Source organism: Pan paniscus, chromosome 4 (genome assembly GCF_029289425.2).
Source record: "Pan paniscus chromosome 4, NHGRI_mPanPan1-v2.0_pri, whole genome shotgun sequence".
Lineage (NCBI taxonomy): Eukaryota > Metazoa > Chordata > Mammalia > Primates > Hominidae > Pan > Pan paniscus.
The window spans coordinates 10,554,247-10,567,298 of record NC_073253.2 but is presented as its reverse complement, the minus strand read 5'-3'; the positions used below and the strand labels follow the sequence as shown (position 1 = coordinate 10,567,298).

Below are 13,052 nucleotides of genomic sequence, written 5' to 3'. Positions count from 1 at the left end.
CCTAAGTAGCTGGGACTACAGGCACTCACCACCATGTCTGGCTAATTTTTTTATTTTCTGTAGAGACGGGGTTTCACCATGTTGCCCAGACTGGTCTCCAACTCCTGAACTCAAGCGATCTGCCCGCCTTAGCCTCCCAACGTGCTAGGATGATAAGTGTGAGCCACTGCGCCCAGCCTAACTTAGTTAATTAACCATCTTCAAACCTTTTCAACAACATTTATAAATTTAATGTAACTGATTTCCTTTTAGAGTACTTTTGCTGTCTGAATTAACAACAACAAAAATTCCCGAATACTAAATAATTATAGGAAATCTAATACATTAAATTTGCAAAGGAAGAAAAACAAATTCTCTCCTGAGCATTTCAATATGGTAAATAAAATGAGACTTCATCCTTAAATCACAAGTCTAAATTAACTATTTACTCATACCTTTTAACTTTATGTTACATGTCTGACCTTTTTAACAGGCCAAATTCTCTTAACTATATTAAGAACATAAAATACCAAAAATGCACATATCCCTATTTAAACAAATTTCATATTAATACTATGGTATGGTTTTGAGTCTCACAAGTTTTCAGTACTTAATTATAAATCTTCTCCAACCAAAAGATACATACCTGTCTGGTTATGGTGGTTCATGCCTGTAATCCCAGCACTTCGGGAGGCTGAGGTGGAAGGATCACTGGAGGCCAAGACTTGGAAACCAGCCTGGGAAACATAGCTAGACCCCACCCATCTCTGCAAAAAATGACTTAAAACAATTCTTCAGGCATGGTGGCGTGTGCCAAGGTTGCTAAGTAGTAAAAAGAGAGATGGCTGGGTGCGGTGGCTCACCTGCATTTCATGATACTGGTAATCCCAGCATTTTGGGAGGCCATGGTGGGTGGATCATCTGAGGTCACGAGTTTTGAGACCAGCCTGGCCCACATGGCAAAACCCCATCTCTACTAAAAATACAAAAATTAGCCTGGTGTGGTGGTGCACACCTGTAACCCCAGCTGCTCCAGAGGCTGAGGCAGGAGAATCACTTGAACCTGGGAGGTGGAGACTGCAGTGAGCCGAGATGACACCACCGCACTCCAGCCTGGGCGACAGAGCGAGACTCAGTCTGGAAGAAAAAAAAAAGGATAGTTACCATGCTGGTTAATTAAGGCCACTAAGGTCAGGGACTGCAGGCAAACGTGAGTCCCAATGCTGCAGGGATCTCGAATGACTCTTCCCACTGCCATTTATCATGCAGGGCCCTTTCTACAGTTGCTTTGTCAATGACCCACCCCCATAACCTGAAGAAGTGTTAGCGTGGCCTATGTTGCTACACTTCAGTTATACACTTTGCTTAATTCAAACACCTTTGACTTTAATAGGGATCCATAAATATGTAAATCCTTGTTCCTTTCAATATGAACGAATTTAAACCTTGTTTGAATCTTGCTTTTTCTTATTTTTCAGACCACACACAACTTTTGTGGATATTTAAAATGCTATATGTTTGGAATCGATATAACACATGCACCAATTTTTTTTTCTTTTTTTTGAGACGGAGTCTCACTCTGTCACCCAGGCTGCAGTGCAGTGGCAACATCTTGGCTCACTGCAACCTGCCTCCCAGGTTCAAGCCATTCTCATGCTTCAAACTCCTGAGTAGCTGCGATGATAGGCATATGCCACGATGCCTAGCTAATTTTTGTATTTTTTGTAGAGACGGGGTTTCACTATGTTGGCCAGGCTGGTCTCGAACTCCCAATCTCTAGTGATCTGCCTGCCTCAGCCTCCCAAAGTGTTGGGATTACAGGCATGAGCCCCCGCTCCTGGTAGATGCACCAAGTTTTGAGGGTATTCTGACGGAGGCCTGGCAAGAATCCTGCCTGAGGTATGAGGTGCTTGCCCTAATACCCAGAATTCATTAATGTGAGCTTATTAGGAAAAAGGGTCTTTGCAGATGTGATTAAGTCAAGCATCTTGAGATGGGATCTTCCTGGATGATCTGGGTGGGCCCTAAATTCAAGAAGTGTCCTTGTAAAAGAAGATGATGCAGCCCACGGAGGGGGACAGAGATTGGAGTGATGCGGCCAAAAGCCAAGGAACACGTGGATCCTCCAGAAGCCAGAAGAGGCAAGAAGGGATTCTCCTTGATATGGTTTGGTTCTGTGCCCCACCCAAATCTCCTGTCGAATTGTCAGCCTCAATGTTGGAGGAGGGGCCTGGTGGGAGGTGATTGGATCACAGGGGTGGGGGAGTGGACTTCCCCTTTGCTGTTCTCCTCATCATGCGTTCTCAAGATCTGGTTGTTTAGAGTGTGTGGCACCTCCCCCTTCCCTCTCTCTTCTCCTGCTCCAGCCAGGTGAAGATGTGCCAGTTTCCCCCCCCTTCCACCATGATTGTAGGTCTCCTGAGGCCTTCCAGCCATGCTTCCTCTACAGCCTGTGGAACTGTGAGTCAATTAAACCTCTTTTCTTCATAAATTACCCAGTCTCAGGTAGTTCTTTTCTTTTCTTTTGAGACAGAGCTTCACTCTTGTTGTCCAGGCTGGAGTACAATGGCATGATCTCAGCTCACTCTAACCTCTGCCTCCTGGGTTCAAGCGATTCTCCTGCCTCAGCCTCCTGAGTAGCTGGGATTACAGGCATGCACCACCGCACCCAGCTAATTTTTTTTTTTTTTTTTGTATTTTTAGTAGAGATGGGGTTTCACCATGTTGGCCAGGCTGGTCTCGAACTTCTGACCTCAAGTGATCCGCCCACCTAGGCCTCCCAAAGTGCTGGGATTACAGGTGTGAGCCACTGCACTCAGCCACAGGCAGTTGTTTATAGCAATGTGAGACCAGAATAATACACTCCCCTAGAGTCTTCAGAGGGGGCACACCCTGCCAGACTTGCGGTCTTCAGAACTGTGAAAGAATACGTTTCTGTTGTTTGAATCCACCAAGCTTCTGGTCATTTGTTATGACAGCCACAAGAAATTAATACAGGTCTGGTCAGGGGCATACCTGTATGAAGTTGGTTCAGGCATGTGTATTATGAAACTTAAATTGCAAACATAGGCAGGGCGCGGTGGCTCATGCCTGTAATCCCAGCACTTTGGGAGGCCAAGGTGGGTGGATCACTTGAGGTCAGGAGTTCGAGACCAGCCTGGCCAACATGGTGAAACCCTGTCTCTACTAAAAAATACAAAAATTAGTCAGGTATAGTGACACACACCTGTAATCCCAGCTACTGGAGAGGCTGAGGCATAAGAATCGCTTGAACCTGGGAGGCAGAGGTTGCAGGGAGCTTGCGTCACTGGAGACCGAGCCACTGCACTCCAGCCTGGGTAACACAGTGAGAACCTGTCTCAAAAAAATTTTTTAAAGTTGCTGGAAATCCAGTATGAGAAATAAAAGTGAAATTCTAAGCCTCCTAAGCAACTGACGGTCTCCAGACTCCCTCCTGGCCAAGGGGACCCCAGAGAAACCTTGAAAACGGAGTTCCTGACCATGATGGTATGGAAGGTTGGACATGCCTCATTATACCCCGATGCCCTGGATAACGACCATGAGGCTTTCCTTCCTAGGGGTCTAAACAGAAACCAACCCTTGGGAAAGAGGCTTCACTCCTGGTATCAACCAGCCAGCTAATGCTGCCCTGCCCTCATGTGGTCTGGACAAAATAACTGACCGGCATCCTCGGTTAAGAGGACTACTAGCTGCGGAGTAGTTAGATAAGAGACTGCTGGCCACGAAGTCGTTCTGGCAGATCTCTGAAGGATGCACAGTGAGGATTTTCATGTCCTCTGACTCATCTTTTGATGTCAGAGGCCTGAAAACTCCACCCTCGGATCATGCTAACCCTGCCATTTTTTGAACACAGGTCCCAGGGAGAGGCGTGGAGCTTGACTGCACATGTGCCTATTTCTCTTCTCATCAATATTCAATGCTCCTCCCATAGCTTATCAAATGTGTGTATTTGGTACCTCATTCAGCATAAATTCCTGTCTTGTTCTTCTGCCCCTGGAAGGGTCTGTTTCTGGCTTCTGGCTGGAGGCTCTGCTTCTCAGCCTGTCACAATGGCTGCCCTGCAGGCTGCAGCCCTTTATGAGAAGAAAGCTCTTCTTTCTAGGTTTATGAACCTCGTCATTCCTCAGTTGACAAGTGACATTATCTGAAATGTAAAAGGGACAATTTTAAGGATGGAGTTTGCTAGAACTGAAGGTCGGGGTGGATCTGGGCCTCTGAAAGGGATGGGAGCCGGAACCTAAAACATTGGCAGGACCCTCCCTAATTTTCATCTTCTTCATTGTTTCTCCTCACATTAGACCTGCTTCCCTAGCAGAATATGGCCAACCCACGGCTCCTGCATTTATCTGTTACTATTCCCGCACACTAGCTAGTTTACTGTCACCCTAAATCAAAGGTCTAACTTACATCAGGTGCCCACCCTAGTCTGATCCACCATGGTCCCGGGGGCAGGATCTTGCTGTCTAAACATGGCAGCTGCATGCCCACACCTATGGACCAGCAGGCTGATTCTCTGAGAAAAGCAGGCTGGTGAATGTAGCAGCAATCTCGTTTGGCTGTGTGTGCTGCCTAAAAACACCAACCCAAAATGAAGTGCCTGAAAACAACATTATTTATTTTCACAGATCTGGAGGCCAGCTGATGTAGACTGGGCTTGGCTGGACAGTGCTGCTTCAAGGGATGACTCTGGCTGGGGCTCAGGTTCAGGGGAGGACAGCTGCCTGGGAGAAGCCCTTCTCGTGGTAATGGCAGACACAGGAAGGCAGGCCCAAGCACACTAGCATGCTTCAAGCCTCAACTTGCATCATGTATACTAATATCCTATTGGCCAAAGCGAGTCCCATGGCTGAGCCAAGTAGCAGTGAGATCGCAAAAACACCCCTCTTATGAGAACTGGATGGGCCAGGGAGGATTACTGGGCAATAATCTACTCTGCCACGTGGTATGAGATGTTTAGTAATGGAACCAAGTGATCAAACTTAACACCACTAATAGTAGAGTATCTAGCATGTACCTCCTGATTTATTGTGACAGGAAGTTCTTAAGACAGTCTATAAATATTCTTGTCAAAAATGTTTAACCTGAAACTAATCTAGCCTCTACATTTAATTTCTGGTTCACAGGAAATATGGTAAAGGAGTGAGTTAAATGGACACTGTCTCAGTTATCTATTGCTGAGTAATAAGTTACTCCAACACTTAAAACACCAGTAAACAACAGCTCACAAGGTGGCCCAAGAGAAATCAAGGGGAAAGCCACATGCTTTTTATGACCTAGTCCCGGAAGGCACAGGCTTTTACTTTTGCCAGATTCTAGTTATTAGAAGTGACTCGCTAAGTACGGCCCACACTCAAGGGGAAGCTGTGTCTTTTGAATGCAGAGAATCAAAGCATTTGTGGGGCCTGGTGCGGTGGCTCACACCTGTAATCCCAGCACTTTGGGAGGCTGAGGCGGATCACTTGAGGCCAGGAGTTTCAGACCAGCCTGGCCAACACTGTGAAACCCCTCTCTACTAAAATTATAAAAATTAGCCAGGTAGCCAGGTGTGGTGGTGCATGCCTGTAATCCCAGCTACTCGGGAGGCTGAGGCAGGAGAATTATTTGAACCCGGGAGGAACAGGTTGCCATAAGCTGAGATCATGGCACATGCCACTGAACTCCGGCCTGGGTGATAGAGTGAGACCCTGTCACGAAAGAGAGAGAGAGAGAGGGAGAGAGAGAGGGAGAGAGAGAGGGAGAGAGAGGGAGAGGGAGGGAGAGGGAGAGAGAGCGGGGAGAGGGAGAGGGGGAGAGGGGGAGAGGGAGAGAGGGAGAGGGAGAGAGAGAGAGGGAGGAAGGGAGGAAGGGAAAGAGAGAGGATAGAGAGAGAGAGAAAGAAAGAGAAAGAGAGAGGAATGGAGGAAGGGAAAGAGAGAGGAGAGAGAGAGAAACAAAGAAAGAAAGAGAAAGAAATAAAAAGAAAAGAAAGAAGGAAAGAGAGAAGAAAGAAGGAAGGAAGGAAAGAAAGGAAAGAAGGAAGGAAGGAAGGAAAGAAAGAAAGGAAGGAAGGAAAGAAGGAAGGAAGGAAGGAAGGAAGGAAGGAAGGAAGGGAGGAAGGGAAAAAGCATTGTGGACATATTTTAAAATTAAAATCACCAAAGGGGTTACTTAGGTTAAAAAAGACTACAGAGATAAAAGAACCAAAAGTTGCCGGGCGCGGTGGCTCACGCCTGTAATCCCAGCACTTTGGGAGGCCGAGGCAGGTGGATGACTTAAGATCAGGAGTTCGAGACCAGCCTGGCCAACATGGTGAAACCCTGTCTCTACTAAAAATACAAAAATTAGCCGGGCGTGGTGGCGGGCGCCTGTAACCCCAGCTACTTGGGAGGCTTAGGCAGGAGAATCGCTTGAATCCGAGAGCCGGAGGTTGCAGTGAGCTGAGATCGGGCCACTGCACTCCAGCCTGGCAGCCTGGGCCATAGAGCAAGACTGTGTCTCAGAAAAAAAAAAAAAAAAAAGATAGAAAAAGAAACACACTATGCCACAAGTGGCTACGCTGGGAAGCACCGTGGTGGGTCAAGAAGCAGAAGGAGCAGGGCAAATGTGAACAAGGGGCTTGACTGTGGTTTTTGAATAGGAATGGGTAAGGCAGGATAAGCAGGAGTAGGATTGGTGAGTCTGAGTACTTTCGGCAGGCTCCGGGGCATAAGGGCCAACTCTAGTTGTCTGGTACCTGGCCCTAGAGTCATTAGTGCAGGTGGATAGTGGCCCTGAGAGCCCTGATGAGGCAGCCAGGTGGGAAGGGCTCCCTGGCAGAGCCTCGGACCTACCTGCGTACTGGAGTGGAGCCACAGTAGTTCGCGCAGTTTGCGGAGGGGAGGAGCTTGGCCCCTCCTCTTCCTGTGTGGAACCTGGAATTCAATCTGCGAGGCGGGAAGCCCACAGGCAGGAAGCACGCTCTCTTGCTTTGCTAAAAGTCTCTCTTTCCCATTTTTTTCTTTTTGCCCAATAAACCCCGTTTTTCTCACTCTTCAATTGTCTGCAAGCCTAAATTTTCGTGCCTGTGTGATAAGGACTCCATCTTTAGCTGAACTAAGGAGAAGTCCTGCAACAGTGTGAGAGCTCAGTGAAGGAGGTGGTGCGGTAGGGGCTCTGGATTGGTTCGTTGGCATTTGAAAGGCAGGCACTCTCTCCAGTAGGAACTGGCCAGCCCCAGGAAGGGCAGCCTTTCCAGGGTCAGCAAGGCCCCACCTGTGAAAAAATCAGAAACACATGCTTGGGCCAGGCGTGGTGGCTCAGGCCTGTAATCCCGGCACTTTGGGAGGCCGAGGCGGGCAGATCACTTGAGGTCAAGAGTTCAAAACCAGCTTGGCCAACATGGTGAAACCCCGTTTTTACTAAAAATACAAAAAAATTAGCTGGGTGTGGTGGTGCGTGCCTGTAGTCCCAGCTACTTGGGAGGCTGACAGTGGGAGAGTTGCTAAACCCAGGGGACAGAGGTTGCAGTGAGGCGAGATCGTGCTATTGCACTCCAGCCTGGGTGACAGAGTGGGACTTCATCTCAAAAAAAAAAAAGGAAAAGGAAAAGAAAAAGAAAAAGAAACACATGCTTAATACACTTAGTGATGTAAAACACGCATATGTAGTATTTCATACAGTTTTTGAGGGTCAGGAATCTGGGGGTGGCTTAGCCCATGGTTCTGGCACAGGGTCTCTCAGGAAGTGACCATCAAGATGTTGGCCAGAGCTGCAGTCATCTGAAACTTCACTGGGGCTGGAGGATTTGTGTCCAAGATGACCCAGCCACATGGATCCTGGAAAGAAGCCTCCGCTCATGGCTGGCTCTGGCCAGCAGCGTCAGTTCTTCACCACGTGGGCCTCCTCACAGGGCTGCTGGCACCTCCCAGAGCAAGTGATCTGACAGAGGGAGCGAGAGTGGAAAATAGAGGCCAAGATGAAGCCACTTATAAAAATAAGTTAACATCAGAAGTGACAGCCTGTTATGTTTTATCCGTTTTTCTGTAGCTTATAACAGAACACTTAAAACTGAGTAATTTGCAAAGTAAAAGAACTTGTTTCTTACAGTTATGGTGGCCAAGCAGTCCAGAGTTGAGGGGCTGCATCTGGCGAGGGCCTTCTTGCTGGTGGAGCCTGCAGAGTCCCAAGGAGCGCAGGGCATCAGGCGGCAGGGAGACTGAGCGTGCTAGCTCAGGTAGATCTTCCTCTTCTTATAAAGCCACCAGTTTCACTCCCAAGATAAATTCATGAATCCATGAATGGATTGACCCATTTTGCCCTCATGACCCAATCACCTCCTAAAGGCCCCACCTCTGAGCACTGCCACATTTGGGATTAAATTTCAACGTGAGCTTTGGCGGGGACAAACATTCAAACCATAGCACATTACTTCTGTTGCATGTCATTGGTCTCACAGACAAACTATGGTGCGATGAGGCACAGCGGGGTTGGGGACTACTGAAGGGTATGACTGCTAGAAGGTGAGAATCAGTACAGGCCAGCCAGCAGACAGCCACAGTCCACCTTCTGGTCTCCAAAGGTTCACATCCTTCCCACATGCAAAATACCATCAACTCCTTCCAAAGTTCCCCAAAGGCTTATCCCATTGTAGCATCAGTTCCATCTCCAGATCATCTAAATCAAGTCCAGGTGGGACTTTATTTCCTTAAATACAGTTTCTACATTATAATTCTTCTTGATAGGTTGTCTGTCTACCTCTGCCTCTCCCTCCCCAATTGAACATGTAAGAGAACACAGAATAACTACTCCAGACGCCCCTGTTCACAAAGGGAGAAAAAAAGGTGTCATGTGTGTGGCTGGGGAGCAGCCTCAGTCCACTGCTTGACAGTAGAACTTTTAGGGTCTTCTTTTTGGCCAGTCATTGTAGCTCATTCCTGTAATCCCAGCACTTTGGGAGGCTGGGGTGGAAGGATCACTTCAGCCCAAGAGTTCGAGACCAGCCTGGGCAACATAGTGAAACCCTCATTGCTACAAAAAATAAAAACAAAATTAGCCATGATGACATGGCTAATTAGGTATGATGGCATGTGCCAGTAGTCCCAGCTACTGGGGAGGCTGAGGTGGGAGGATTGTTTTAGCCCAGGGGGTCCAGGCTGCAGTGAGCCAAGATCGTGCCACTGCACTCCAGCCTGATTGACAGAGCAAGACCCTGTCCCCTCCCCCCAAAGTAAGTAACAAATAAGGTCTTCTTTTTAGGTTGTATTATTTCTGTTCCTTTCAGTCCAAGCTGGTAACATTTCCGTATATACAATTCTCTTAAACTATGGATTTGCTGTGAATTTTATTGGGGTTCACTCCATAGACAAATGCAACACCCACAAATCTGTTCTCTACCTTTGGCTTCTGCAGACAGCTGAGGGACAAAGCCCCTAAGCTTCCTAGAAGCACTCTCCTTTGATTGAGAGAGGCTGTGGGGTGCACCTTTACTCTATAGAGCAGGCCCTTTGTCTGACTCAGTGGTACTCTGAGATGCCACCTTATATCTCTTTGGAATCTTACAGTCACACCTAAGGGTTCATCTTGGACCACAGTTTTTCTGGCAGGACCTGCATTTGATCTTTGCTTAGAAGCCATTTCTTAATTGTTTCATAATTTGCTAATATAGTTTGGATATTTGTCCCCACCCAAATCTCATGTTGAAATATAATCCTCAGTGTTTGAGGTGGGGCCTGGTAGGAGGGAAGAGTTTGGATCATGGGGGTGATTCAAAACTGAAGCTCATGGATGGCTCGAGTCATCCTCTTGCTGATAAGTGAGATCTTGTTCTGAGTTCCCATGAGATCTGCTTGTGTAAGTGTCTGACGGCCAGGTGCTGTGGTCCCAACACTTTGATAGGCCAAGGCGGGCAGATAGCTTGAGCCCAGGAGTTCGAGACCAGCCTGGGCAACATGGTGAAACCCTCTCTCTACAAGGAAATTTTAAAAACAGCTGAGTGTGGTGGTTGCACCTATATTCCCAGCTCCTCGGGAGGCTAAAGTGGGAGGATTACTTGAGCCTGGGAGGTTGAGGCTGCAGCGAGCCAAGATTATGCCACTGTACTCCATCTTGAGCAACAGAGCCTGACTATTGCTGCAGTGCAGTGGTGTGATCTTGGCTCACTGCGGCCTTGAACTCCTTTGCTCAAGCAATCCTCCCACCTCAGTCTTCCAAGTAGCTGGGACTACAGGCATGCACCACCACACCGAGCTAATTTTTTCACTTTTTTGTAGAGACGGAGTCTCACTACCTTGCCCAGGCTGGTCTTAAACTCCTGGGCTCAAGTGATCCTCCTGTTTTGTTTGTGATCCTCTCAAAGTGCTGAGATTACAGGTGTGAGCTACCACACCTGGCCCAGGTATTTCTCTATAGCAGTGCAAGAACGGCCTAATACATTTGCCATCTAGGCAGACTGAGAATTTCCAGAACTATCCAGTTCTAATTCATTTATATTTAACTGTCTTTCCTTTTGTTGACCTATCTTCTAGCATCTTACTAGAAGGAATTAGAAAAAACTAGGTAGTACTTTAAACACCAATTGAAGATCTCCTTGGCCAGATTACCCAGCTAATTTGCTTCTGTCTACATAACTGCAGTCAACAGCATTGCCAAACTGTCTGCCACTGCATAACAAGGACCCCCTTCCTCCAGGTTCTAGTTCATTGACCTCACTTTCCTACAAGTGCTCACTTGCAATCTTTAAAGATCCGAGTCTTAGGCCCAGTGTGGTGGCATGTGCCTGTAATCCAGCACTTTGGGAGGCTGACTCAGGAGGATCGCTTGAGCTCAGGAGTTTGAAGCTGCAAAGAGCTATGACCATGCCACCGCAGCCTGAGCAACAGCGTGAGGCCCTGTCTCTAAAAAACAAAACAAAAACAAAAGACGTGAATCTTTTATCAACAGGTTTTTTCGGGTAAATCAAGGCTTTCACTAACACTCTCGATAATCCAAAGCCACAGTTCCAAAGTCACTATCACACATGAAGTGTTGTCATAGCAGCACCCCACTTCCAGGTATCAAAGGTATCAACATCTGTGTGAACTAACAATCGCTGTGTCACAATTTAGCCCAAAACTTAGCAGCTCACAACAATAAACATTATTATCTTGCACAGTTTGAGGTTCAGGAGTCTGGGAGTGGCTTAGTTGGAGTTTCTGGCTCAGGGTCTCTCAGGAGGTTACCATGGGGTTATAGCATCTGACACTTGGCTGAGGCTGAAGGATTCTTGTCCAGGATGGCCCAGGAACATGGCTGTGGGTCACAGATTTCTTTGCTCCAGAGGCTACTCAAGACATGGCTGGGAGCTGACTTCCTCTACAGCATGTGATCTGAGAGAGAAAGCTAGACACACACACACACAGACACACAGAAACACACACACAGAGAGAGAGAGAGAGAAGAGAGAGGTGGAAGTCCCAGAGTCTTCTCTAATCTAATGTTGGAAGAGACGTACCATCTGATATGGTTTGGCTGTGTCCGCACCCAAATCTCATCTTGAATTCCTGTGTGTTGTGGGAGGGACCCGATGGGAGGTAATGAATCCTGGGAGCAGGTCTTTCTTTTTTTTTTTTTAGATGGAGTTTTGCTCTTGTTACCCAGGCTGGAGTGCAGTGGTGCAATCTCAGCTCACTGCAACTTCCCCCTCTTGGGTTCAAGAGATTCTTCTGCCTCAGCCTCCTGAGTAGCTGGGATTACAGGCACCCACCACCATGCCTAGCTAATTTTTTGTATTTTTAGTAGAAACGGGGTTTCACCATGTTGGTCAGGTTGGTCTCAAACTCCTGACCTCAGGTGATCTGGCCGCATTGGCCTCCCAAAGTGCTGGGATTACAGGCGTGAGCCACGGCACCTGGCCTGGGGGCAGGTCTTTCCCATGCTGTTCTCATGATAGTGAGTAAGTCTCACAAGATCTGATCGTATTATAGGAAGGAGTTACCCTACACAAGCTCTCTTTTCCTGCCACCATCCACATAAGATGTCACTTGCTCCTCCTTGCCTTCCACCATGATTGTGAGGCCTCCCCAGCCACGTGGAACTGTAAGCCCATTAAACCTCTTTCTTTTGTAAATTGCCCAGTCTCGGGTATGTCTTTATTGGCAGCATGAAAACAGACTAATACACCATCACTATGTTGGTATACTATTGGTCACACAGACCAACCATGGTAAGTGTAGGAGACTACATAGGGTTGTGATTTCTCAGAGGCAGGGCACGTTATGAGTCATCTTGGAGGCTGACTACTACAAAATTATTAAGGGGTAAAATGTCAGGTTGTCTATAATTTCTACACTTTTGAAAAAAAATTGATGAAGCAAGTTTAGCAAAATACTAAAGATAATTATATTTAGGCCTGGGGTATATGGGAATTAATTGTATTCTTCTTTCCACCTTTCTATATGTTTGTACATTTTCATTAATAAAAAGTGAAAAAAAAAAGCAAATTTAAGCTTTCTATCTGGGGATGACAAGATGGCTGACTGGTGCTCAAGAACCTTCTAGAAATCACCTACCCAGCCTCTCACCTGTCTTCACCAGCAGTGCCTGCCCTGTGCACAGGATTCAGCGCTTTCCCAGCGGGCTCCCTGCAGCTCCACCAAGGAGTGCTGGAGGCTGAGTCAGCAGCACGGCCAGGAAATGGTAACAGATGACATAGAATACGTGTGCCCTCAGGTATTATTTTGAGATGTTCTGAAACACAGCAGCACTTTTTCTGATTTTGTTCCAAGCGTCTTTAGAGGAGCAATTCCAAGGAATACTTTTCCTGGCCTTGCCTTCAAGGTCAGTGTAAATCACAGGAGTTTGAGCAGAGTCAGCAATTTTATTTAACTTTGACCTTGCCCTGTTTGTTAATTCAGCTTGAACTCATTCTGTCCCTGGAATTTAGTTACCTATTTTATAATGAAAAATAAAGATAACTTTGGAGGGGTAATGAGCAGCAAACGCTGAGTCATAGCTCTTTAATTTATAGGGAACTCCATGAAATCTTAGAGTTCATTTCTGCTGAGAGTTTCTGTAAGAAGGAAACTTAATTTTTTTAAGAGCCTAGGTTAAATAATCAC

At 46.9% G+C, this 13,052-nt stretch overlaps 1 long non-coding RNA gene across 1 annotated transcript; it reads right to left on the bottom strand.

Annotated features, from left to right (window-relative positions):
* Window positions 1-642: 642 nt before the first annotated feature.
* On the bottom strand, window positions 643-8,988 carry LOC129397857 (uncharacterized). The gene is made up of 3 exons (XR_008625516.1): window positions 6,810-8,988; window positions 3,957-4,144; window positions 643-1,116 (listed from the first exon to the last, which is right to left on the bottom strand). It is a non-coding gene; the product is annotated as an uncharacterized LOC129397857 (long non-coding RNA).
* Between the last annotated feature and the right edge of the window lie 4,064 nt (window positions 8,989-13,052).